The sequence below is a fragment of the Apodemus sylvaticus genome, chromosome 5 (genome assembly GCF_947179515.1).
Source record: "Apodemus sylvaticus chromosome 5, mApoSyl1.1, whole genome shotgun sequence".
Taxonomy (NCBI): domain Eukaryota; kingdom Metazoa; phylum Chordata; class Mammalia; order Rodentia; family Muridae; genus Apodemus; species Apodemus sylvaticus.
In genome coordinates this window covers 61,323,156-61,347,424 of record NC_067476.1, presented here as the reverse complement: position 1 = coordinate 61,347,424, position 24,269 = coordinate 61,323,156, and the positions used below count along the sequence as shown (strand labels likewise).

The 24,269-nt window shown below is 39.3% G+C and overlaps 1 non-coding gene across 1 annotated transcript; it reads right to left on the bottom strand.

Annotated features, from left to right (window-relative positions):
* Positions 1-23,473: 23,473 nt before the first annotated feature.
* LOC127686521 (small nucleolar RNA SNORA46) lies at positions 23,474-23,602 on the bottom strand. Its single transcript, XR_007978144.1, has one exon. It is a non-coding gene; the product is annotated as a small nucleolar RNA SNORA46 (small nucleolar RNA).
* Between the last annotated feature and the right edge of the window lie 667 nt (positions 23,603-24,269).

Sequence of the window (24,269 nt, the reverse complement as noted above, 5' to 3'; positions counted from 1 at the left end):
AGTGGTAATTGTTTGTCTGGGTGTGGGTCACTTCATGATGTACTAAATCTGTGTAAGCTTCCTTGAACTGATTTTGAACATGATGTATCACCTTTCTGAGCTATTTGTAATTTCATTAAGTCATTCATCTAATGAAATACTTTAAATTACTTCCTCAGATAATGTCAGATCATAATGACATCAAAATAGTAAGTATTTCATGCTGTCCCATCAGATATTTATCAAAATGGTTCTTTTGAAAATGTTAAAAAGATTTTTTTCCAAAAGCCACTTCTATGGAGTTAAATGTAATTTTCATTAAAATCTATTAAAAACTAGCCCCTCTTGTCCTTTTTTAAATGAAAGGATTGTGTGTTATGTTAGTATTCCTTATGGTTATTGATTTAAGACTAAGTATTTTCAAACCAGCCAAGTTTCTTTTCTCTACTCTAAAGAACGAACAACTACTCATAGCTACTGGGATACTTCTCTGAGCACCCAGATGCTGAGAATTATATATATATATATATATATATATATGCTTGTTAATGGCAACAGCATTGGTTCAAATTAGCCAATATCCTCCCATGGTGTATTAGTCTGGGTTCTCTAGAGTCACAGAACGTATGGGTAGTCTCTATATAGTTAGGGAATTTGTCAATGGCTTACAGTCTATAGTCCAACTCCCCAACAATGGTCAGCAGCAGTTGTAGATGGAAGTCCAAGGATCTAGCAGTTTCTCAGTCCCACAAGGCAAGCAGGCAAGGAAGAGTGAGAGAGTCTTCCTTCTTCCAATGTCCTTATATAGATCTTCAGCAGAGGGTGTGGCCCAGATTAAAGGCGTGTGCATCCATGCCTTTAATCCCAGATGATCTCGAAGTCGGAGATCTCCTTGTCTTAATCTTCTGGAATTCATAGCCACTATGCTTCAAGATCTCCATACCAAGATCCAGGTCAGAAACTTTTATCTCTGAGCCTCCAAATTAGGATCATAGGTGAGCCTTCCAATTCTAGATTATAGTTCATTCCAGATATAGTCAAGTTGACAACCAGGAATAGACACTACACATGGACTAATCTATTTCTACGCTATTTCACTTTATCAGTGTTCATATTACAAGTGACATTGAACCATTCCTTTTCAAAAAGAGTCATCTGCATTTTATTTTTTATTATAACTTAATAAAGAAAAGTAAAGACTTACAGTGATTTGAAGATTGAATTTATCAAATCTACAATTCAGAGGATTCAAAGCTAGCTCCTAAATAATCAATAGCTAAAAGAAGCATGAGGAAAAACAGAGAGAGAAAAGGGGGAAAGAGAGAACGAACCTAGGAAAAGGGAGAGAGAGAGAAAGACCCACAGAGAGAGAGAAAGTAGAAGGAAGGTAGCCACATCTCTATTCTGTCAAACACTGACCAACATATAACCTCTGTGTATTTGTGACTGTGAAGGGATGTCATAGTGAAAGGGCAGGGGAATGGAAGAGCTGACAACATGGATCCTTGACTGACGCACTTCCTGCACACATGTGAAGACTGAAGTCCAGGCCCCACCTCCAGCTCAGAAAGCAGATACAGAGGACTCAGGAGTAAGCTGGCTGGTAAAACTAGCCATATGTGTGAGATCTTGTTGTGATTGAGAGTCCCTGGCTCAATGATTATGGGTAAAGAGTGACTAAAGAAGACTCCAGACATCAATCTATAGCCTCCATGTGCTGGGGAACCCATATGCCATTACTTATAAACCCAGGTACCTACATGCATGCATGTACACACATACCCCACACCAAAAGATGGGAGGTGGAATGATTGAAACGCTAAATTTTATAAAATAAAGCAAGCTAATGAACCAAGAAAGTTTTGGTGAGAAGTGGTTGCCTTAGAGGGTTTAAAATACTTTGGAACTTAAAGGAGTCTGGGGATGTAGCCAACTTGATAGAGTGCTAACCTAACACATATGAAGCCCTGGGATCAATCTCCAGTACCACAATGACCAGGAGTAATCACCAGAAGTAGCACATGCCTAAATCCCATCACTGAGAAAGTGCTGGCAGAAGGATTCAGAGTTCAAAGTCATTCTCTGTTATATTGAAAGTGCAATGTCAGTTTAAGACCTCTTCAAATGAAAGAAAGAAAGAAAGAAAGAAAGAAAGAAAGAAAGAAAGAAAGAAAGAAAAGAGAAAGAAAGAAAGAAAGAAAGAAAGAAAGAAAGAAAGAAAGAAGGAAGGAAGGAAGGAAGGAAGGAAGGAAGGAAGGAAGGAAGGAAGGAAGAGAGAGGGAGAGAGAGAGAGAGAGAGAGAGAGAGAGAGAGAGAGAGAGAGAGAGAGAGAGAGAGAGAGAGAAGGGCTGTGGTAATTAAAAAGCCAAACTTAACCTGCTCTCTACTGGAGACAGTGTTCTCTCATACTTTACAGTTCATCTGGCACTGTCGATGTAGAACACATGTTATAATAATAAGTCCATGCTAAGGGGAAATAATTAAGCTTACCAAATTTTCTGAGACGAGGGTTAAAGAAAGACCCCTATCATAGCAAGCTTTCTACAGGCTTCCAAAGCTTTCTACAGGCTTCCAATTTTTGGTAGATTGGAGAACTTTGTTGTTACTGCTTGCTAAACTATCCTGTCCTCTCAGTCATAGAAGAAATATTTCAGGGACAAGATACCCTTTTTGTTTTTATCTTTAATTAAAAATATTCACTAGAAAGTTGGTATCTAATTTGCAACCCCACCAGCAGTGGAGGAGTGTTCCTCTTTCTCCACATCCTCGCCAACATCTGCTGTCTCCTGAATTTTTAATCTTAGCCATTCTGACTGGTGTAAGGTGAAATCTCAGGGTTGTTTTGATTTGCATTTCCCTAATGACTAATGAAGTTCAGCATTTTTTAAGATGCTTCTCTGCCATCCGAAGTTCTTCAGGTGAAAATTCTTTGTTTAACTCTGTACTCCATTTTTTAATAGGGTTATTTGGTTTTCTGGAGTCTAACTTCTTGAGTTCTTTATATATATTGGATATTAGCCCTCTATCTGATGTAGGGTTGTTGAGATCTTTTCCCAATTTGTTGGTTGCCGGTTTGTCCTTTTGATGGTGTCCTTTGCCTTACAGAAACTTTGCAATTTTATGAGGTCCCATTTGTCAATTCTTGATCTTAGAGCATACGCTATTAGTGATCTGTTCAGAAACTTTCCCCCTGTACCAATGTCCTCAAGGGTCTTCCCCAGTTTCTTTTCTATTAGCTTCAGAGTGTCTGGCTTTATGTGGAGGTTCTTAATCTATTCAGAGTTGAGCTTAGTATAAGGAGAGGAGGATGGATCAATTCGCATTCTTCTGCATGCTGACCTCCAGTTGAGCCAGCACCATTTGTTGAAAAGGCTATCTTTTTTCCATTGGATGTTTTCAGCCCCTTTGTCGAGGATCAAGTGGCCATAGGTGTGTGGGTTCATTTCTAGATCTTCAATCCTGTTCCATAGATCCGCCTGCCTGTCACTGTACCAATACCATGCAGTTTTTAACACTATTCTGGTGGTTCCTCCGAAAACTGGGCACCTCACTTCCAGAAGATCCTGCTATACCACTCCTGGGCATATACCCAGAAGATTCCCCAGCATGTAATAAGGATACATGTTCCACTATGTTCATAGAAGACCTATTTATAATTGCCAGAAGCTGGAAAGAACCCAGGTATACCTCAACAGAAGAGTGGATGCAAAAAATATGGTATATCTATACAATGGAGTACTATTCAGCCATTAGAAACAATGAATTCATGAAATTCTTAGGCAAATGGATGGAGCTGGAGAACATCATACTAAGTGAGGTAACCCAGACTCAAAAGATGAATCATGGTATGCACTCACTAATAAGTGGATATTAACCTAGAAAACTGGAATACCCAAAACATAATCCACACATCAAATGAGGTACAAGAAGAACGGAGGAGTGGCCCCTTGTTCTGGAAAGACTCAGTAAAGCAGTAGAGGGCAAAACCAGAACAGGGAAGTAGGAAGGGTTGGGTGGGAAAAGAGGGGGAGGGAAGGGGGCTGATGGGCCTTTTGGGGAGTGGGGGTCTAGAAAAGCGGAAATCATTTGAATTGTAAATAAAAATATATCGAATAAAAAAACAAAAAAAAAGACAGAATTAATAAGGTCATACTGAACAAAGTAGGCCCCTAATTCCATGAGTGGTGTCCTTTTACTAAATTTTTAACTATAAATTTAAAAAAAAAAAGAAAGTTGGTATCTAGCTGCTAGCCATTTGACATATCCAAACTGTCTTCCACATTCCGCTATCTAGTTCTCTGGTTGGTTGCTTGTTCTCTTCCTTGAATAATCTCTCTTCAGATGGTCAAATTCCCTCACTATTCAAAATTTAAATATCCATATGAGCAAGCAAATGACATGATATTCTGATCCTTTTTGTAATCTCCTCCAAAAGAATATTTTAAAACCTTGGCAAAGAAATTGCAAACATCTTTATCGTCAGAAATTATGCTCTCCTGTCATTCACCATTTTATTATAGCAACCAAGATCAGAGTTTAATTTACATTTCTTGGATGTCACCTTAGAAAGGTCCAAGAGCTCAAATTCAAGCTAACATTAATGTATGATGTCAGATTGCTTATATCTTAAAGGAAATAAGGAAGGTTGTTATATGAGACAGTACGTAGATTGATCAAGCCAATAAGGAAGAACTGGTTAGACTCTTTGAAAGTACTGATATCAGCTCAGGACTCTGCAAGAACAAGCTCTCAGCACAAAGGAGATTTATTTGCTCCAGAGGGACAGGGCAGGGATAAGGGACAAAGAAAGGAGACAGAGGATGAGGGAGAAGGGGAAGGGTGCAAGAGAGAAAGGGAAGGGGTATTTGTCCAAGAGAAGGACAATTGAATTTCTCTGGATAGAGAGGAGACAGAAGTAGCCAATAGGAAAACAGCAGTTTATAAAGAGAAAGAGGAAATGTATAATTTTAATTGGGCATGTTATTAGGTGCGCTAAAGAGGGCTTTTGATTGCTGGCCCTTTGCTAGTCAGCCTCAGGAGGAAGAAATGGCCAAACAAGGGAACAGACCTTGGTTAGCTTTAGAAACGTAATCTTACAGTTGTTAGCAAGGCAGAGAAAGACAGGGCCTGCCAGAGCCATGTTGGCCACACCCAGGCTGACTAGAGTTCCTTCACTTTGTCAATAGGAGAAATAGTAATTAACTCACACCCTGAAATCCTATGTAAACAAGCAAATTTTCAAGTGTTGGTTGGTGAGAATTATGTAGAACACCTTCATGAGAGAAATTTGGGAGAAAGATTTCTTAAATAAAGCATCAAAAGCCACAGGAAATGATATAATCATCTAAAATGGAAAGCAATAAGACTGTGGGGTAATGTTCACAAATCGCATATCTAATAGTGTTGTATAGCTATTTCCTCCGAGATTAAAGCCTTCCATCTTGGAGGGAAACTAAAGACAAGGATATAAAGGGAAAATGAAACACAACAGGATATTTTAGAGCAGGATGCTTACAAGGAGGTAAAACAACGGGATGTGCTGGGGGAGGGGAAACACTTCACCCTGAAAGGAAGCTAGCTCATTATGGCAGAAAGGAAATGACTCCGAATTGCTTCAGGAAGTCCCTGAAACTGACCATATTCACCAGGCCCTTCTTCCCCAAGACTATATAAGCAGTAAAGCCTACTGAGAGTCATTCTCAAACAAGGCAAGCTGCAAAGTAAACTCAGATATGCTGAGCTAACTAGAAGAGGTTCAGACCTAGCAGGCTTGGATAAAGCAGACCAGTCAGAGCCCAGATGAACAGCCTAGAAGCAACCAAAGTCCAGCCAAGTTGCCTGTAAGCAGCTCAGCCCAACAAGGTGCAAACTCCAACCTGCTGAGCATCCTGCATGCTATGTAACATATCCTAGGCATTCAGTGTCAGTAACACTGGGGTGGGCTTTGGTGATACAGCTGTCTATATGTCATTTCTGTTCCTGTAAGAAACTGCTCACCAGCATTTTGTAAGTAGTCCCGAGAAAACTCACTGGTTCACCAAATTGGACTTTAGTGCTATCAGTAATTTAACCATTGTCAGTTCCCTGTCTAGGTTCGAAGCTTCCCAGGACTACCTCAAGAGATGGCAAAATTTATAAGGCATTCTTAACAACAGTAACAGAAAAAAGATTTAAGCATCAACAAAGGACTGGAAAAGACATTGCTCCAAAGATAGTCCATAAATATGCAAGACAGTATGCAATCCCACTAATACCAGGAAAAAGGGAAAAGCACAACAGGACCAGTGGGAGATACTGCACATTCAAGATAATACTATCCCCTCACCACCAAAAAAAAAAAAATCACAAAAGCTATAAGAAAATAAATACAAGGATGATTTCCACATAACCTAGAAATCCCACTTCTGGATATATATCCACAGGAAATTGAATCACTGCTTTGGAAAGACATCTGCACCCTAAGACCCCTGCAAGATTATTTACTGAATCTAAGGCATGGAAACTGCATAAATGTGTGTCAACAGACAAATGAGTAAAAGAAACGTGATCAGTATACACAGCTAAAAGTTGTTTGGCATGTGACCTGAAAAGAGGGATCCCTGCCATCCTCCTCAACATGGATGGGCCTGAAGGACAAGAAATAAGACAGCTGCAAGAAAAGAAATAGTCCATAATATCATTTGCACATGTAAGCTGAAAATATAAGTAACCATTATAGAAATATGGAAATTAAAGCAGTGGTTACCAGAGTGGGTCAGAGAAGGAAAGCCACAAGACCTAAGGCAAAAATAACAGTGTGCAGACTTACAGGATGAGCATGTCTAGATACAGAATGTTCACCATGAAGAAGAGTTACTTTGGTTATATTAGTAGACACATACATTAATGTGTGTCAGTGTTCTGACCTGGCAATACAGTCATGTTATAAACTCAAATATTTATACTAAAATTTATTTTAAAGCAAGAAAGTAACCTTGTTTTGTCAAGGAAAAAATACATAAAATTATTTCTTTAAAAAATCATGAAGCATTAAAACTAAAATTTTTAATTACTAAAGTAAGAAAGTAGCCTTATTTTGTTGAGGAAAAATACATAAAATTGTTTCTTCAAAAAAACATAAAGCATTAAAACTTAAATTTGTAATCATCAAAATAAAGGATTAAAAAATTAAAGAGATGAGCAGAAAACAGGAAAAGATTTCTGCTACCCATGAACTAAGGGTAAGAAACTAAAGGATGAGTCAGATAATGGATGAGTCTGAAATTGATAAAGGAAAAAAACTAATAAAGTTTACAGTTTGCTGTAACAAAACAAGGTTACTTTCTTGCTTTAAAATAAATTTTAGTATAAATATTTGAGTTTATAACCTGAAAGTTTGCAGTTACATCTTGAAAAAGGAGTGCAAAAAGAAGAAAATATTAAAAAAACATTAGTAACCATGGCAACATAATTAAAGGCACAATTAAATGTTGTTAAGGTAAAATTGATATTGTGCATTCCAGATTGGCAGAAAATAAAAAGTATGGCAGAATCAGGTAGGTATTGATGGATATGCCCATGAGAGGAAACCATAAAAAAGTGGAAATTTGCATTGGTTCCTTCTTTAGGAAAAATACTTCAGACTCCCTTATAAATCTGAATATGCAAATTCATACCCAACTCATTCCATTTTTACAGGTAGTATGTGGATATACATGTATAAAAATAAGTCAAATATAGATACACTGATACAAATATATCCATGTGCAGACCCTTCGAGAGTTCTCAAACATCTGCAGCAGGAGATCTGTTCAAAGTGTTAATAGCATCAGCATTCATGAAGCCAAAATGTGTTTAAAACTTATTAAGTACTTATGAAAAGAAGACAATTTTGAGTTTATTCACACAATAAAATATTAGTTATCAATGAAAATAAATGAATGAATGCAACACAATTATATAGCAATATACAGCAGATAGTATCTACCTCGGTAGTAAATATATTAAAAGTTCACGATAACAATGAAGAAAGGTGAATTTTATGTTCATAATATTTTTGTAGACAATCTTATACTATACAATAAAACTTTAAAAAAATAACAAAACTAAAACCAAAAACAAATTACCCACTGCCATATATGGTGATGTTTTTAAAAGAATTCAATATTGAATTATTTCAATATTGAATTATTGAAGGAAACAGCTGAAAAATATGTTCAGTGTCACTAGTGGCCATTGGCAGGATTGTGGCCTCGGAGAGTTTGCTACATCACTGTTTTATAAACTAAATGTAAGACAAACATTATTTTGTAGCAGTCAAATATTACATAGAAACATTTAACATCTAGCTTTGTTGACTGTACATTGCTAATTTTCTGTGGCAAATAGAAATCTTGAGCATAGATAAGGAAAATCAGCAAAAGTGAATGGAAGTTTGCAGGCTTGCAGAAAGGGAGGGGGGAGAGAGCAGGAAAGAAGAGGAGGAGGAAGGAAAGGTAAGTGAGATGGAGGGGCAAGATGAGGAGGAGAGGAAAAGAGAGAGACAGAGAGAGAGAGAGAGCTTTAATTATGTCCGTCTAGCATTGTTCATATTCTTAAGTGACCTTGACTCCCCTTCCCTTCTGCACCCACTTGTTTTAAATAGCTGTAATTCCCATCCCAGAGAGTGGGCCTGAGATCTAGGCTGTTCTCTGTTCAGGGGTTCAGTTTCTGTTACATTCAGCAAGGACTATTCCTAAGTCACCTGTGAGTCACTGAAAGCGTTTAACCAGCTCATTTTATTTGCCTTAGGAAACTCTCCTGTTGTTACGACAGCTCTGGCAGTAAACAGAAGGTCACAATCAAGTGTGTTAACCACTGTGATGGAGACGCTCAAAGCATATGCAGAGAGCACAGCAACAGCCTAGAAGCAGAGTCAGCCAGGCAGAAAAGACAGCAAGCAACTTAGTAACCGGAGTTGGAGACACCTAAATGGGTTTTCTAAATGAGGACAGGGATGATGGGCTGCGCAGAAAACCTCTCACAGCCTGCTCTCTGTGCCATACGAATGGTGGAGAAGGTTCCAGTCCTGAGGGGTGTGCCACTATGTTTGTGTTTTACACAGTGTGAGTGTTGTGTCTTCCCCACATTAACTTCAGTCCAAACAAATACACTGAAACACAGTCCCGAAGATTTGTTTGAAGTTATGCTATTCACTTCAAACCACCATTTTAAAAAAAATTAAAAACAAACACATTCATGGAAATTCAACTTTGATGGAGACATGAAAGATTATGGCTCAACAGCCTTATTTGATATGCAAATTGATTATGCAAATGTGATAAACCCAGAGTCCTGTGTGAACCGGTCTCAGAAGTGGCACATTGTAATAGCTCAGTAACCACTGAAAAGTTAAGTTTTGTAGTTCTGTTTTTACTCACATTTTCCATAAACCACTGTGACTGCATCACTGAGTGAGCTGTTCTCATTTACACATAAGAACAGTTAAATTACTGTTGCTGCCCCCCTTTAAGTTGGCTTCGTGAGAAGAGTTGATAAGACACTATTGCAAGTTGTAGAGAAATCAACCTGAAACTTAACTGGGAGCTTCAGGGTGCCAGAAGGTTCTAAGAGGATGCTAAGAAAAGGCATCAGCAGTCTTACTCAGCTATAAACCCTACACTCTATAACCCCATAACAACTTGCCAGGCAAGATGGACCCATGGTAGCAACAGCGGCATTGCTGTTGAGGTGATAACCAGCCACTCTCTGAAGGGATGGGAGGCCCACTCCATCATCAGGGTAGTTATAACCGGTAAAGTAAACCTGGTCAAAAACCCATGGCTAAGGAGATCTTAGGTCCTAATGGCAAACTTAATACTCTTATTTTACTAAAATTTCATGTTACCAAATTGTCTTCTCAATATTTATACCCACAAACAGATGCTACTCTAATCAGAGAAGCCTCTCCACGCCATAAAAGGCAGTGAATTGCACAGAAAGGCAAAGTACTGCGAATAAGCAATGGCTAAGGGCTCGGCTATAAACATTACTTTATACCACTCCCACTGAGGCTTAGAGAACATTTTAGAAGAGAGAGTAGAAAAAAAATGTAAGAGCCAGGAGACTGAGGGAAGGGCTGTGAAATGCTTTCCAAAGCAGCCGCAATCACATACCAGCTGTGCCTGCCCAAAATGGGCCTAAACATGACAGGGACTATCAGTAGTCAATCATGGATTATGGGGGAGCTTCTGGGGCCCTTCCCCTACCTGCTGAACTCTTAACTACTGATGGATTCTTGGGGGAAAATCATTGTCTTCAATTATCTATCCACTGAGGAACCCCCCCAGGCTCCAGCAGATTGCTTTAAATCCATGGTCACAGAGGTGATTGTGATTACACTCCATGGGTCTCAAAAAAAAAAAAAAAAAAAAACCCACAGTTGTGATCTTGTAGAGAAGGAGGGGAACAAAAATAAGGATGAGAGAGAAGTTGGAGAGGAGGTTATGATAATGAGAGAACATTTTATTAGCTGTGTGAAATTACCAAAGAACAAACACAATAAATGCTTTTTAAAAAGAATGGCTTCTGGGAGCTGGGAATGGTGTCACATGACTACAATCACAGTCCTTGGAAGGTAGAGGGAGGCAAGAAGATCAGGGATTCAAGGTCATCTTTGGTTCATAATAAGAGAGTTCAAGGGCAGTCTCAGTACACGAGTCAGTCCTCAATCTCTCTCTCTCTCTCTCTCTCTCTCTCTCTCTCTCTCTCTCTCTCTCTCTCTTCCTCCATAACTTTCTCTGTCTGTCTATCTCTCACACACACTGAGAGAAAGAGAGAGACAAAGAACACAGAGAGACAGAACGCACACTTAGTCTTCATAGACTAATTCTTCCCTGCTTTTGGTAAAATCCTACACAGATCCCTTGGCTTTTCAGTCTCTCTTACATGTTAAATAAGAATGTGTGTGTGTGTATGTGTGTGTGTGTGTGTGTGTGTGTGTGTATGTTGTGTATATATACATATATATATATAGTCTAATATGAAAATCAAATAATTCTACTGAATCTAATATGAAAAATGAAACTCCTCCAGTGTCCCAAATCAATCACATCTGACCCAGGGCTAAAATCCTGAGTAAAGAAGGCACCATACTGCAAGGCTGCCCCTTTTTCCTTTGTCCTTCTCTGTGAAGGATCAGGACTTAATAAGCAATAAGGGAAAGAGAGAAATCAGTGCCACATGTGAGTGTCCCTCACAGGATGCTAGCCAGATACTCTGTGATTTGACATCAGCCAAATACTTTCCATGAAGGGGAAACGAGAAGCTTTGGCAGGCAAGTTGGAGAGCCCTACAGTGCTCAGGCACAGATGTGCACTCACAGTGTCACACAGGGCGCTTCCTGAACACTCTGGCTCTCTAATATATTCCCAGGACAGCCTCCTTCAGGAATCAAAAATCATTGTTTTCAGCATGTGGGTCAAACTACCCAATAGTCTTCTTAGACAGTATAGCTTTTTTAATTTTTTATTACACATTTTCTTTATTTACATTTCAAATGGTATCCCCTTTCTGAGTTACCCCTCCAAAACCCTCTATCACATCCCCCTCCCCTTGCTCATCCCCACCCAAATTTCCTGACTTGCATTCCCCTATTCTTAGGAATCGAGTCTTCATAGGACCAATGGCCTCTCCTCTCATTGATGACTGAAATGGTCATCTTCTGCTACATGTGTAGCTGGAGCCATAGGTCCCTCCATGTGTACTCTTTGGTTGGTGGTTTAGTCCGGGCGAGCTCTGGGGGTACTGGTTGGTACATATTATTGTTCCTCCTGCAGAGCTGCAAACCCCTTCAGCTCCTTGGGTCCTTTCTCTAGCTGCTCCATTGGGGACCCTATACTCACTCTATTAGTTGGCTGTGATCCATTAGTATTTTGATCCACTTCCAATAAGGATCTAAGTATCTACACTTAGGTCTTCCTTCTTCTTGAGCTTCATATGGTCTGCGAGTTGTATCTTGGGTGTTCCCAGCTAGGCTAATATCCACTTATCAGTGAGTGCATACCGTGTGTATTCTACTATGAGCTAATATCCACTTATCAGTGAGTGCATACCGTGTGTATTCTACTATGGGCTAATATCCACTTATCAGCAAGTGCATACCGTGTATGATACGGTTACCTCACTCAGGATGATATTTTCTAGCTTCATTCATTTGCCTAAGAATTTCATGAATTCATTGTTTTTAATAGGTGAGTAGTACTCCATTATGTAAATGTACCACATTTTCTGTATTCATTACTCTGTTGAGGGATATCTGGGTTCTTTACAGTGTCTGGCTATTATAAATAAGGCTGCTATGAACATAGTGGAGCATATGTCCTTATTACATGTTGGAGCATCTTCTAGGTATATGCCCAGGACTTGCGATAGCTGGGTCCTCAGACAGAGCTACATGCAATTTTCTGAGGAACTGCCAAACTGATTTCCAAAGGGGTTTTACCAGCTTGCAATCCTACCAGCAATGGAGGACTGTTCCTCTTTCTCCACATCTTCTCCAGCATTTGCTGTCCCCTGAGTTTTTTATCTTGGCCATGCTAACTGGTATGGGATAGAATCTCAGGGTTGTTTTGATTTGCATTTCCCTGATGATAAAGGATGTTGAACATATCTTGATGTATTTCTCAGCCATTTTGTGTTCCTCAGTTGAAAATTCTCTGTTTAGCTCTGTACACCATTTTTTAATAGGGTTATTTGGTTCTCTGGAGTCTAACTTCTTGAGTTCTTTGTATATATTGGATATTAGCCCTCTAACAGATGTAGGATTGGTAAAGGTCTTTTCCCAATCTGATGGTTGCCGTTTTGTCCTATTGACAGTGTGCTTTGCCTTACAGAAAGCAATTATATGAGATCCCATTTGTCAATTCTTTTTTTTTCCATTTGTCAATTCTTGATCTTACAAGATCAAGAGCATAAGCTATTGGTGTTCTATTGAGGAAATTTTTCCCTATACCCCTGTGTTCCACGTTCTTCCCCACTTTCTCTTCTATTAGATTCAATAGAGGTCCTTGATTCACATGGACTTGAGCTTTGAACAGTGAGATAAGAATGGATCAATTTGCATCCTTTGACATGTTGACTGCCAGTTGACCCAGAACCATTTGTTGAAAATGCTATATTTTTTTTTCCATTTGATGGTTTTAGCTCCTTTGTCAAAGATCAAGTGACCATAGGTGTGAGGGTTCATTTCTGGGTCTTCAATTCTATTCCAAAGATCTACCTGCCTGTCACTGTACCAATACCATGCAGTTTTTATCACTATTGCTCTGTAGTATAGCTTGAGGTCAGGGATGGTGATTCTGCCAGAAGTTCGCTTTCCTGGGTTTTTTTTTTTTTTAATTCCAGATAAATTTGAAAATTGCTCTTTCTAACTCTATGAAGAATTGAGTTGAAATTTTAATGGAGATTACATTGAATTTGTAGATTGGTTTTGGCAAGATGGCCATTTTTACTATATTAACCCTGCCAATCCATGAGCATGGGAGATCTTTCCATATTCTGAGATTTTCTTCAATTTCTTTCTTCAGACACTTGAAATTCTTATCCTACAGATCTTTCACTTGCTTGGTTAGAGTCACACCAAAGTATTTTATGTTATTTATGACTATTGTGAAGGGTGTCATTTCCCTAATTTCTTGCACAGCCTCTTTATCCTTTGAGTATAAGAAGGCTACTGATTTGTTTGAGTTAATTTTATATCCAGCCACTGTACTGAAGTTGTTTATTAGGTTCTCTGGTGGAATTCCACCAGTTCTCTGGTGGGATTTTTGAGGTCACCTAAGTATATTAATGTATCATCTGCAAATAGTGATACTTTGACTTCTTCCTTTCCTATATGAATCCCTTTGACCTTTTATTGTCTAATTGCTCTGTCTAGGACTTCCAGAACTATATTGAACAGGTAGGGAGAGAGCAGACAGCCTTGTCTAGTCCCTGATTTCAGCAGTATTGTTTCAAGTTTCTCTCCATCTAGCTTGATGTTGGCTACTGGTTTGCTGTATATTGCTTTTACTATGTTTAGGTATGGGCCTTAAATTTCTGATCTTTCCAAGACTTTTATCATGAAGAGGTGTTGGATTTTGTCAAATGCTTTCTCAGCATCTAATGAAATGATCATGTGTTTTTTTTTCTTTGAGTTTGTTTATGTAGTGGATTACATTGATGGATTTCCATATATTGAACCATCACTGCATCCCTGGGATGAAGCCTGCTTGATCATGATGAATGATCATTTTGATGTGTTCTTGGATTCAGTTGGCAAGAATTCTATTCAGTATTTTTGCATGAATATTCATGAGAGAAATTGGTCTAAAGTTCTCTTTGTTGGGTCTTTGTGTGGTTTAGGTATCAGAGTAATTATGGCCTCATAAAATGAATTGAGTAGTGTTACATCTGTTTCTATTTTGTGGAATAGTTTGAAGAGTATTAGTATTAGGTCTTCTTTGAAGGTCTTATAGAACTCTGCATTGAACCTATCTGGTCCTGGGTTTTTTTGTTTCTTTGGTTGGTTGGTTGTTTGGTTGGGAGACTATTAATGACTGCTTCTATTTCTTTAGGGGTTATGGAATTGTTTAGATCATTTATCCTAATTTTACTTTGGTACCTGGTATCTGTCTAGAAAATTATCCATTTCATGTAGATATTCCACTTTTGTTGAGTATAGCCTTTTGTAGTAGGATCTGAAGATTTTGGGGATTCCTCAGGATCTGTTGTTATGACTCCCTTTTCATTTCTGATTTTGCTGATTTGGATACTGTCTCTTGTGCCCTCTGGTTAGTTTGGCTAAGGGTTTATCTATCTTGTTCCTTTTATCAAAGACCCAGCTCCAGGTTTGGTTGGATCTTTTTTTTTTCACTCTTTTTTTTTTATTCGATATAATTTATTTACATTTCAAATGATTTCCCCTTTTTTAGCCCCCCCACTCCCTGAAAGTCCCGTAAGCCCCCTTCTCTTCCCCTGCCCTCCCACCCACCCCTTCCCACTTCCCCGTTCTGGTTTTGCCGAATACTGTTTCACTGAGTCTTTCCAGAACCAGGGGCCACTCCTCCTTTCTTCTTGTACCTCATTTGATGTGTGGATTATGTTTTGGGTATTCCAGTTTTCTAGGTTAATAACCACTTATTAGTGAGTACATACCATGATTCACCTTTTGAGTCTGGGTTACCTCACTTAGTATGATGTTCTCTAGCTCCATCCATTTGCCGAAGAATTTCATTAATTCATTGTTTCTAATGGCTGAATAGTACTCCATTGTGTAGATATACCACATTTTTTGCATCCACTCTTCTGTTGAGGGATACCTGGGTTCTTTCCAGCATCTGGCAATTATAAATAGGGCTGCTATGAACATAGTAGAGTATGTATCCTTATTACATGGTGGGGAATCCTCTGGGTATATGCCCAGGAGTGGTATAGCAGGATCTTCTGGAAGTGAGGTGCCCAGTTTTCGGAGGAACCGCCAGACTGCTTTCCAGAGTGGTTGTACCATTTTGCAACCCCACCAGCAGTGGAGGAGTGTTCCTCTTTCTTGGTTGGATCTTTTTATGATTCTTTTTTTTTCTACTTGGTTGATTTCAGCCCTGAGTTTGATGATTTCCTGCCTTCTACTCCTCTTGGGTATATTTGCTTCTTTTAGTTCTAGAGCCTTCAGCTCTGCTGTTAAACCGCTAGTGAATGCTCTTTTCAGTTTCTTTTTGGAGGCACTCAGAGCTATGAGTTTTCCTCTCAGCACTGCTTTCATTATGTCCCATAAGTTTGGTTATGTTGTGCCTTCATTTTCATTGAATTCTAAAAAGTCCTTAATTTCTTTCTTTATTTCTTCCTTGACCAAGTTATCATTGAGTAGAATGTTGTTCAGTTTCCACGTGTATGTGGACTTTCTGTTGTTTTTGTTGTTATTGAAGACCAGCCTTAGTCTATAGTGATCTAATAGGATACATGGAATTATTTCAATCTTCTTATAGCTGCTGAGGTCTGTTTTGTGACCAAGTACATGATCAGTTTTGGAGATGGTACCATGAGGTGCTGAGAAAAAGGTATATTCTTTTGTTTTAGGATAAAATGTTCTATAGATATCTGTTAAATCCAAACCATTTGGTTCATAACTTCTGTTAGTTTCATTGTTTTCCTGTTTGGTTTGTGTTTCCCTGATCTGTCCATTGATGACAGTGAGGTGTTAAAGTCTCCCACCACTATTGTGTGGGATGCAATGTGCTGTGTGCTTTGAACTTTAGTAAAGCTTCTTTTATGAATGTGGGTGTCCTTGTATTTGGAGCATATACAGTCAGAATTGAGAGTTCATCTTGGTAGATCTTCCTTTGATGAGTATGAAGTGTCCTTCCTTATCTTTTTTGATTACTTTAGGTTGAAATTCAGTTTTAGCCGATATTAAAATGGCCACACCAGCTTGTTTCTTGGGACCATTTCCTTGGAAAATTGCTTTCCAGCCTTTTACTCTGAAGTAGTGTCTTTGTGCCTGAGGTGAGTTTCCTATATGCAGCAAAATTTTGGGTCCTGCTATGTCTCCAGTCTGTTAATCTATGTCCTTTTATTATAGAATTTAATCCATTGATATTAAGAGATATTAAGGAGAAGTGATTGTTGCTTCCTGTTATATTTGTTATTAGAGGTGGAGTTATATTTGTGTGGCTCTCTTCTTTTTAGTTTGTTAAAAGATTAATTTCTTGCTTTTTCTAGTGTGTAGTTCCCTCCTTTTGTTGGTGTTTTCCATTCATTATTCTTTGAAGGGCTGGATTTATGGAAAGATATTTTATGTAAATTTGTTTTTGTCATGGAATACCTTGGTTTCTCCATCTCTGGTAATTGAGAGTTTTGCTGGGTATAGTAGCCTGGGTTGGCATTTGTGTTCCCTTAGGGTCTGTATGACATCTCCCAGGATCTTCTCAAACTCTCTGGCAAGAAGTCTGATGTAATTCTGATAAGTGTGTCTTTATATGTTACTTGATCTTTTTCCCTTACTGTTTTTAATATTCTTTCTTTGTTTAATGCATTTGGTGTTTCAATTGTTATATGACAGGAGGAATGTCTTTTCTTGCCCAATCTATTAGGAGTTCTGTAGGCTTCTTATATGTTCATGGGCATTTCTTTCTTTAGGTTAGGGAAGTTTTCTTCTATAATTTTGTTGAAGATATTTACTGGCCCTTTAAGTTGGAAATCTTCACACTCTTCTATACCTATAATATAAGGTTTTCTCTTCTCATTTTGTCCTGGATTTTCTGGATGTTTTGGGTTAGGAACTTTTTGCTTTTTGCATTTTCTTTGATTATTGTGTCAATGCTTTCTATGGTATCTTCTGCATCTGAGATTCTTTCTTCTATCTCTTGTATTCTGTTGTTGATGCTTGCATCCATGACTCCTGACTTCTTTCCTAGGTTTTCTATGTTCAGAGTTGTTTCCCTTTGTGATTTCTTTATTGTTTCTACCTCCATTTTTAGATCCTGATGGTTTTGTTCAATTCCTTCACCTGTTTGGTTGTGCTTTCCTGTAATTCTTTAAGGGCTTCTACCTGTTTACCTGTGTTTTCCCATATTTCTTTAAGGGGGTTATTTATGTCCTTCTTGAAGCCTTCTATCAGCATCATGAACTGTGATTTTAAATCCAAATCTTGCTTTTCTGGTGTGTTGGGGTATCCAGGACTTGCTGTTGTGGGAGAATTGGGTTCGGATGGTGCCATGTTGCCTTGATTTCTGTTGGTAACGTTCCTGCGTTTGCCTTTTGCCATCTGGTGATAGTTAATAATGCTGTCTCTGGCTGGCACTTGTTCCTCCTGTGGGCCTGAAAGCCTGTCCTAGCACTCCTGGGTGACTGGCTCTCCCCTGGCACAGAGTGCTGTGGTGCTGCCCAGCTCCTGGGTACACGTGGAGCGCAGACAAACCCTGGCCCAGCTGTTCTGCCACTCCTGTGTTCCCTGCACTCCTGGCTGTACCTGCCTGCTCAGTCAACAAAGAAGTTGGTCCAATATAGCTATTAAGAAGTCTCTATGGCTGGAGACATATCAGCTGGTAATGAAGGCAAGCTTGAGACCTTGAATTTGGAACTTCAGCTTCCAAGAGCATAGTAACACAACACATCTAACCCCTTTGTTGGAAAAATAGACAGGAGGCTCCCTGGAGCTCACTAGCCAGCTAACCTTGCTGTGCACAGGAGATTCAGTAGCAGTGAGAGATCTTGATTCAAAGAAACAGTGTGAAGAACAAAAAAGGAAGACATCTGACATCAACCTCTTGTTTTCCTTGTATACACCATGGGAGTGGAGCGAGGAGAGAGAGAGAGAGAGAGAGAGAGAGAGAGAAAAGAAGAAGAAGAAGAAGAAGAAGAAGAAGAAGAAGAAGAAGAAGAAGAAGAAGAAGAAGAAGAAGAAGAAGAAGAAGAAGAAGAAGAGAGACTCTGAAGGTCACCATATCTGAGCTCCATGAATTGTCTCTAAAATCCTTGCCTTTGCCTGACAGCAGCTATAAATACTTCTATCACAATCCCTACTAGAGAAGTAGGTCAGAAAGGGACAGAGCCAGCACAAGCTACTAGCTTTCAGTGGGTCAGATTTCAGCCCTGGAGTTCCTCACACCCTAAGAACACAGAAGACTGTTCTCTGGGTAGAAGGAAAGAAAACAGCCTTCTGGCCATGACCTTGGCTGAGGGCATGATTAGAAAAGGACAGTCATCCAACACACTGACAACTCTAACAAAAAAATCCTCTCCCCCAGCTCCCGCAGCCTCACCTTTGTACGGATGAGATCTTGGTGATGGATTATTGAAAAGAAAATCAGTTTTGGATGTCCCATTTTCGAGCACCATCCAGGTTGTGAAGCACATCACTTCAGAGGAGAGGCCAAAACCAATTTCTCAGCCTTTCGGCATCTGAAATTAAAGAGATGAAGAACACAAGGTATCGTCAACTTGCTCCACCATGGTTCCAGCCTCATTTACCCAGTACTGAGCCCCACGCCCCATATTCTTCCTGACAACCAACAGCTACCTCAGCACTACCACTCCTCCATGATACCCTCCCAGCAAGCAGAGTCTTGATCCTTTTCTTGTGTTTCATTCTTGTCCTATCCCCAAATGGGGCTGGGGAGAGGGAAAAGGGAAGGGGAGAGAGAGCTGTGAAGAAACAAAGAAGGGAAGATGAGCTGCCTATTAAAGGAATTCTCTCCTTACAGGCTAGAACCACATGAGAAGTCTGTGAAGGGTCAAGTTAATGAATTGTCCCTTCATGTGGATGAAGAATGTTTTAGTTAGGGTTACTACTGCTGTTATAAAAGCACCATGATTTGGGGAGGAAAGGTTTTACTTCACTCACAGTCCCATATAACAGTTTATCATCAAAAGCAATAAGGGCAGGAACTCCAGCAGGGCAAGAACCTGGGAGCAGGAGCTGATGCAGAAACCATGGAAGGTTGCTGCCTATTGACTTCCTCTTTGTGGCTTGCTCAGCCTGTTTTCTTATAGAATCCAGGACTATCACCCCAAAGATGGCACTACACACAATAGGCTAATCCCTCCCCCAAGAATCACTAATTAAGAATGATGACTCCAGCTCCAGTCAAGTTGACTGAATATTAGCCAATACAAGGAATCATGGTCAGAGAAGTAAAAGAACATGTTGAAGTTCACACAGCAACAGGGCATATTTGTGCAAAACCTGGGATCAGGAAACTGTCTGCTCCAAAGGCAAGTTCTGTTATGCTTTGAAAAGGATATATCAGAAAACAAAATAAGCTCAGAGCTTTCATGCACTTATTGCTACTTATGGATTTTTTTTAATGACTGTCCTGTAGTGTCTTGAATAAATACTGTTTTCATAGAGCATTGCCTTTTTGATGCTGATAAGACAAACCCTGTCTCAAAATTACCCTAGTAGCTTGGACACATCAATCACCTTTGAGGGGAAATGGTAAAAAGAAATGAAGTACCATATTCCAAAAAGCATCAATCTTCTGTACTGTGCTGAGAGCTGCCATGGTACTCAGAGTTCTCAGGCCGAGAGAAGAACTCTTATAAAGGTTTACTTCCTCTTTGGAAAAAGACCCTATTACTGCCTACTATGTGTCTATTCCTGTTTTAGGTGAGATGAAAGATATAAAGATTAATACAAAAGATACCCTACCTTCCAAAACTGACAGTTTTATTTGTTTAAAAAAAATCAATATATTACAAGGATAAAAGTGCAATTGCCAAGATAAAATGATACGGGCTCAGAAGAGGAACCTCAATAAATACATCTGATGAGTGAATGACCACTCTCTGGAGGAGGTGATATTTGAAATGACATTTGAAAATGGGCAGGGTGTGAACTGCAGTGACTAGGAGAAGGCCTTAAATCAGAAAGACTACTACAGGCCCAGGACAGTGGGGAGCAGAGAAGAGGATAGGGACAATTAGGAACTACACTTGGGTTAGTGCATTGCAGATACCTCCTCATTCCCTCTTACATGCAAAGTAAAGACTTCACATCCTCTTTTACACCTGAGAGGAAACAGAGCCAGCATTTGCTGAATGGCTCTCAGACACCAGAAACCTATATAGTCCCAGTTATTTGTCCTAGCAAACTCATAATATGAATGATAGATTGATTTCATTTTACAGGAAAGAAATAAGGATCAGAGAAGTGAAAATATAACCTGAGGCATGTGAAAAGAAAGACTGAGGCCTGTTTTCAAGCCCAGTTCACCTCAATTCCAGAGCCTATGCTCTGAAACTTTGTTCTATTCCTATAGAAAATAACAATCTGAGGATGCAATCAGCATCTGCCTCTCTAAACTACTTAAGATGAAGACTTGAATAATAACATATTACCACAGCATAAAAGCAAAGGCTGAAGAAAACTAATGTGTCACATTGTGCCATGCTCAAAATTTAGGAAAATTCCAGAATAAGAAAGATGGAGCAGAAAATTATATAACAAGGAACATGGGTGTGGACTCGGAGATTTCTAAAATCAAAGCTACACATTCACCTATGCTAAGAGGCCCACAGAGCATCCAAGTTTATTGATGTGGACAGGATGACTGAGCCAGTAAGGAGAGGACGTGCCATGAATTTTGCATACAGTTTGCCCTTCCCTGCTATCAAATGTCAAGGCTAACTGCACCACTGCACCACTTCCTGTGGCTCCTCTTAAGTTCAACTCTGAAAAAGATGAACAGCAAAAAAAAACAAAATAAAAAAGTTATGGCTAGCTTTGGAATTCAGAAATGAAAGACACTCACAGATGAAATTTAAAGGAATGTGGACAAAATAAAATTATCCCTTTAAAAAATGAAATTATTCAAAGAAGATGAAGTAAAAGTGATGACTGAAATCATTCAGTAGGAAACAGCACTGTCATGGGGGGGGGGGGTTATTGGAAAGATAAAAGTCTTGCTTACTCTGGTGTAAGCACGTTAGCCAGAGAGAAGTTTAATTCATTATGTGCTTACTGATGTACTCGCCATACTGTCGGTAATATTTCTATGTGGAAGGAAACTATTTGGTTCATGTCCAGTTGCCTTGCACACAATGTATGACAACTGGATATAGACTTGCTGAATTGATAAAGCTTCTATTACTGCAGAAGTGACTGGTAGTAAATTTCTATCACAAACATCTTGTTCTTGCTGTCTAGAAAGTTGCCTGTGAGTACTTAGGAGTTAAACAGACGGCACTGTAGTTGCAGTTCTAAAATTTTCTTACTTACTCAATATGTTATTCATTCAGTAGACATTGCCTGTGCCAGCTTTGTGCCGGCCTGTGAGTTCTGGAAGCTCCCAGTATAATTGGCTGACTGATAAGCCAATGTGACTTGTACCTTTATGAGTACTTAGACCAAGTGTTATCTCATGGAACAATTAAATATTTATAGACTGAGACCTGAAGTTGCATTTCTGCCCACCCTGGGGCTTCCATCTGGGTATAGATGAGAGTGAAAATAGATGAAACCCAAGGATGTAAAGAAATGTATGGTTTACCTTATAAATGCAAAACCAAGCAGAGAATAATGTCCTCTATAACATTTTCTATGGAGTAAATCCCTGAAGCATGCTGCAGAAAACACCCTTCTCTTCTCCCAAATGCACCCTATTTAAAGAGCTTGTGAGTGGTCAGTGCTACACGCTTCAGTTGCCATTTCCTTGGGAATGAGTTTGTTTTACCCAACAACCCCACCCCTGACTCCTAAACTGCAAAGCTCCCAGCCTACAGATGAATCTCATTGTGTCAGAATATGGAGAAAAGTCCAGCAGTAAAGGTGGGAGGCATGTGCCCAGGATAGATTATGATCTCACTGCTTAAACTGTATAAATGCCCAAGTCCTTTCTGAATCTAAAAAAAACACCTCTAAAGGTATATGGGAAGTAAATCATTTGTCAATAACCCTGTAAGGATTGTACACAGAGGCAAGGAGACCCTCTTCATAGGACTTCCCAACATGAGAATAAAAAGCCATTCCAGCTGGAAAGAATCCCAGCAGGAGGATTCCCCCTGAAGAACCAACAAATATGATGTGTGAGAAAGCCAGCATTTACATGCCAGAGACACAAAGGAAGCTAATGGGCAGCTGGTGTCAGGCAGAGATGCAAGAATGACCAACAGAGGAGATCACAATGCTACTCCCATTAGCAGTAGCAGGCATTATCACGCACACCTGCAGCTTCTGCAGCTGTGAGGTCACAGGCAGGAGCAGGGAAGAAGTCCAGACACCAGCCTCCCTTTTGTCATAGGACTCTGCAGCTGTGTTGGGGCTTTGCCCAAACCCTTGGAAGAAGACATTGAGAAGAGAATTTCATACATAATATCTAAGCTGACTGAAAAGCAATTTCTGTAAAGGAAAATGGATGAATAGAAGGGTTCAATGTTGTTCAAACTCTCGGACTTACTGCAATAAACATAATCTTAAACCCTTAAATCTGTTTGTCACGTTTGAGCTTCCAAGGAAATTTGGCTTGATTTTATAATTTCTGTTTCTTTTTACAGTACTGAGAATAGAACCCACAGTTTTATGTACGCTTGGCATGTGATCAACCACAAAACCACAGCCCCAGTCTTCACTCTTTGAAGCAAGTCTCCATATTTATCCCATACCGGTCTTGAACTCATGATCCTTCTAGCACTGACTCTATAGTGCTAGGATTAGACAGTTTGTTCCACCACATCTCACTTTATGAACTTACTGAGTCTGTGGTGTGGGAAGAGGAAGTAATCTCATCTCCGCTGAATGGCACAAAGTTCCTCAAGGTCACCCAGGTGGCATATGGTACAAACAGAAGTAGAACCCAATTTCAGTTTATATGTGTAATACATTATACGAGTAAATGGTTTCATATGGATAAAGATGAACTTATGACCTGGGACTTTAAGAAACTGATGCTAGCTGCAGACTGTCATTTGGTTCAGATTTGGTTTGAGTTTGTTGAGACGGGAATCTCCCTGTGTGCCCCAATCTCGCTTGACCTCACCCACCTTCTTTTTTTTAATTTAATTTTTATTTTCATAGTCCATAAAGCAACAGCAAAATGGCATGAGTCAGCTGTGCAGCAAGGAACCAGGAATTCTTTCTGCACCTCAGCATAACCAAGAATGGGGAAATTTCCTATTCATAGCTTACCTAACTTTTGACTCACCCTCCCAGAATGGAAATACAGGCGTCTGTGCCACCATACGTGGAGCCAAAAGTAGAATTTGTAATGCTTACCTCCTTTGTTTTTAAGTAATGGTCTGAAGCAGTCAGGCTGGCCATCCACTGGGCCTTATATTCTCATTAGCTTTTTTGATGCCCTGCCCTCTAGAATGAAACCATGTTTACATATTAGGAAATCGTACAACACTTGCAGATAACTGCAACAGAAGATGTGACCACAGGCAAATTTTCCCCTCTGAGTAGAATCATTAAATCTATACCATTTCCCTGTAAATTACCATAATCTTTAAATTTCACAAATTAGCCTAAAAAGTATGCTAATTTCCTAAGTTTGAGTTTATAACCTTAGAGAAGGAACATAGTTGAAATCACTCTTGAGAACAACCTTTAGGAAACTTGAAACTTAAGTAAATTTTCTTCTAGGAGGTCACTACTGCTCAGTCCACTAATTAGTACTTTAACCTCACATTTTAAAGGATTATCTCCATTTGACCTGACTTAACTTGTTAGCTCTGTCCAATGGATGAGTCAATGAAAAGTACATCATTCTAAGTGCTCATTAATTTTTCAAAGAAATGAATGAAAAACGACATCGTGAGGTTTTTTTCCACAGAAGGTTTTGTGATCAGTTTATAATCTG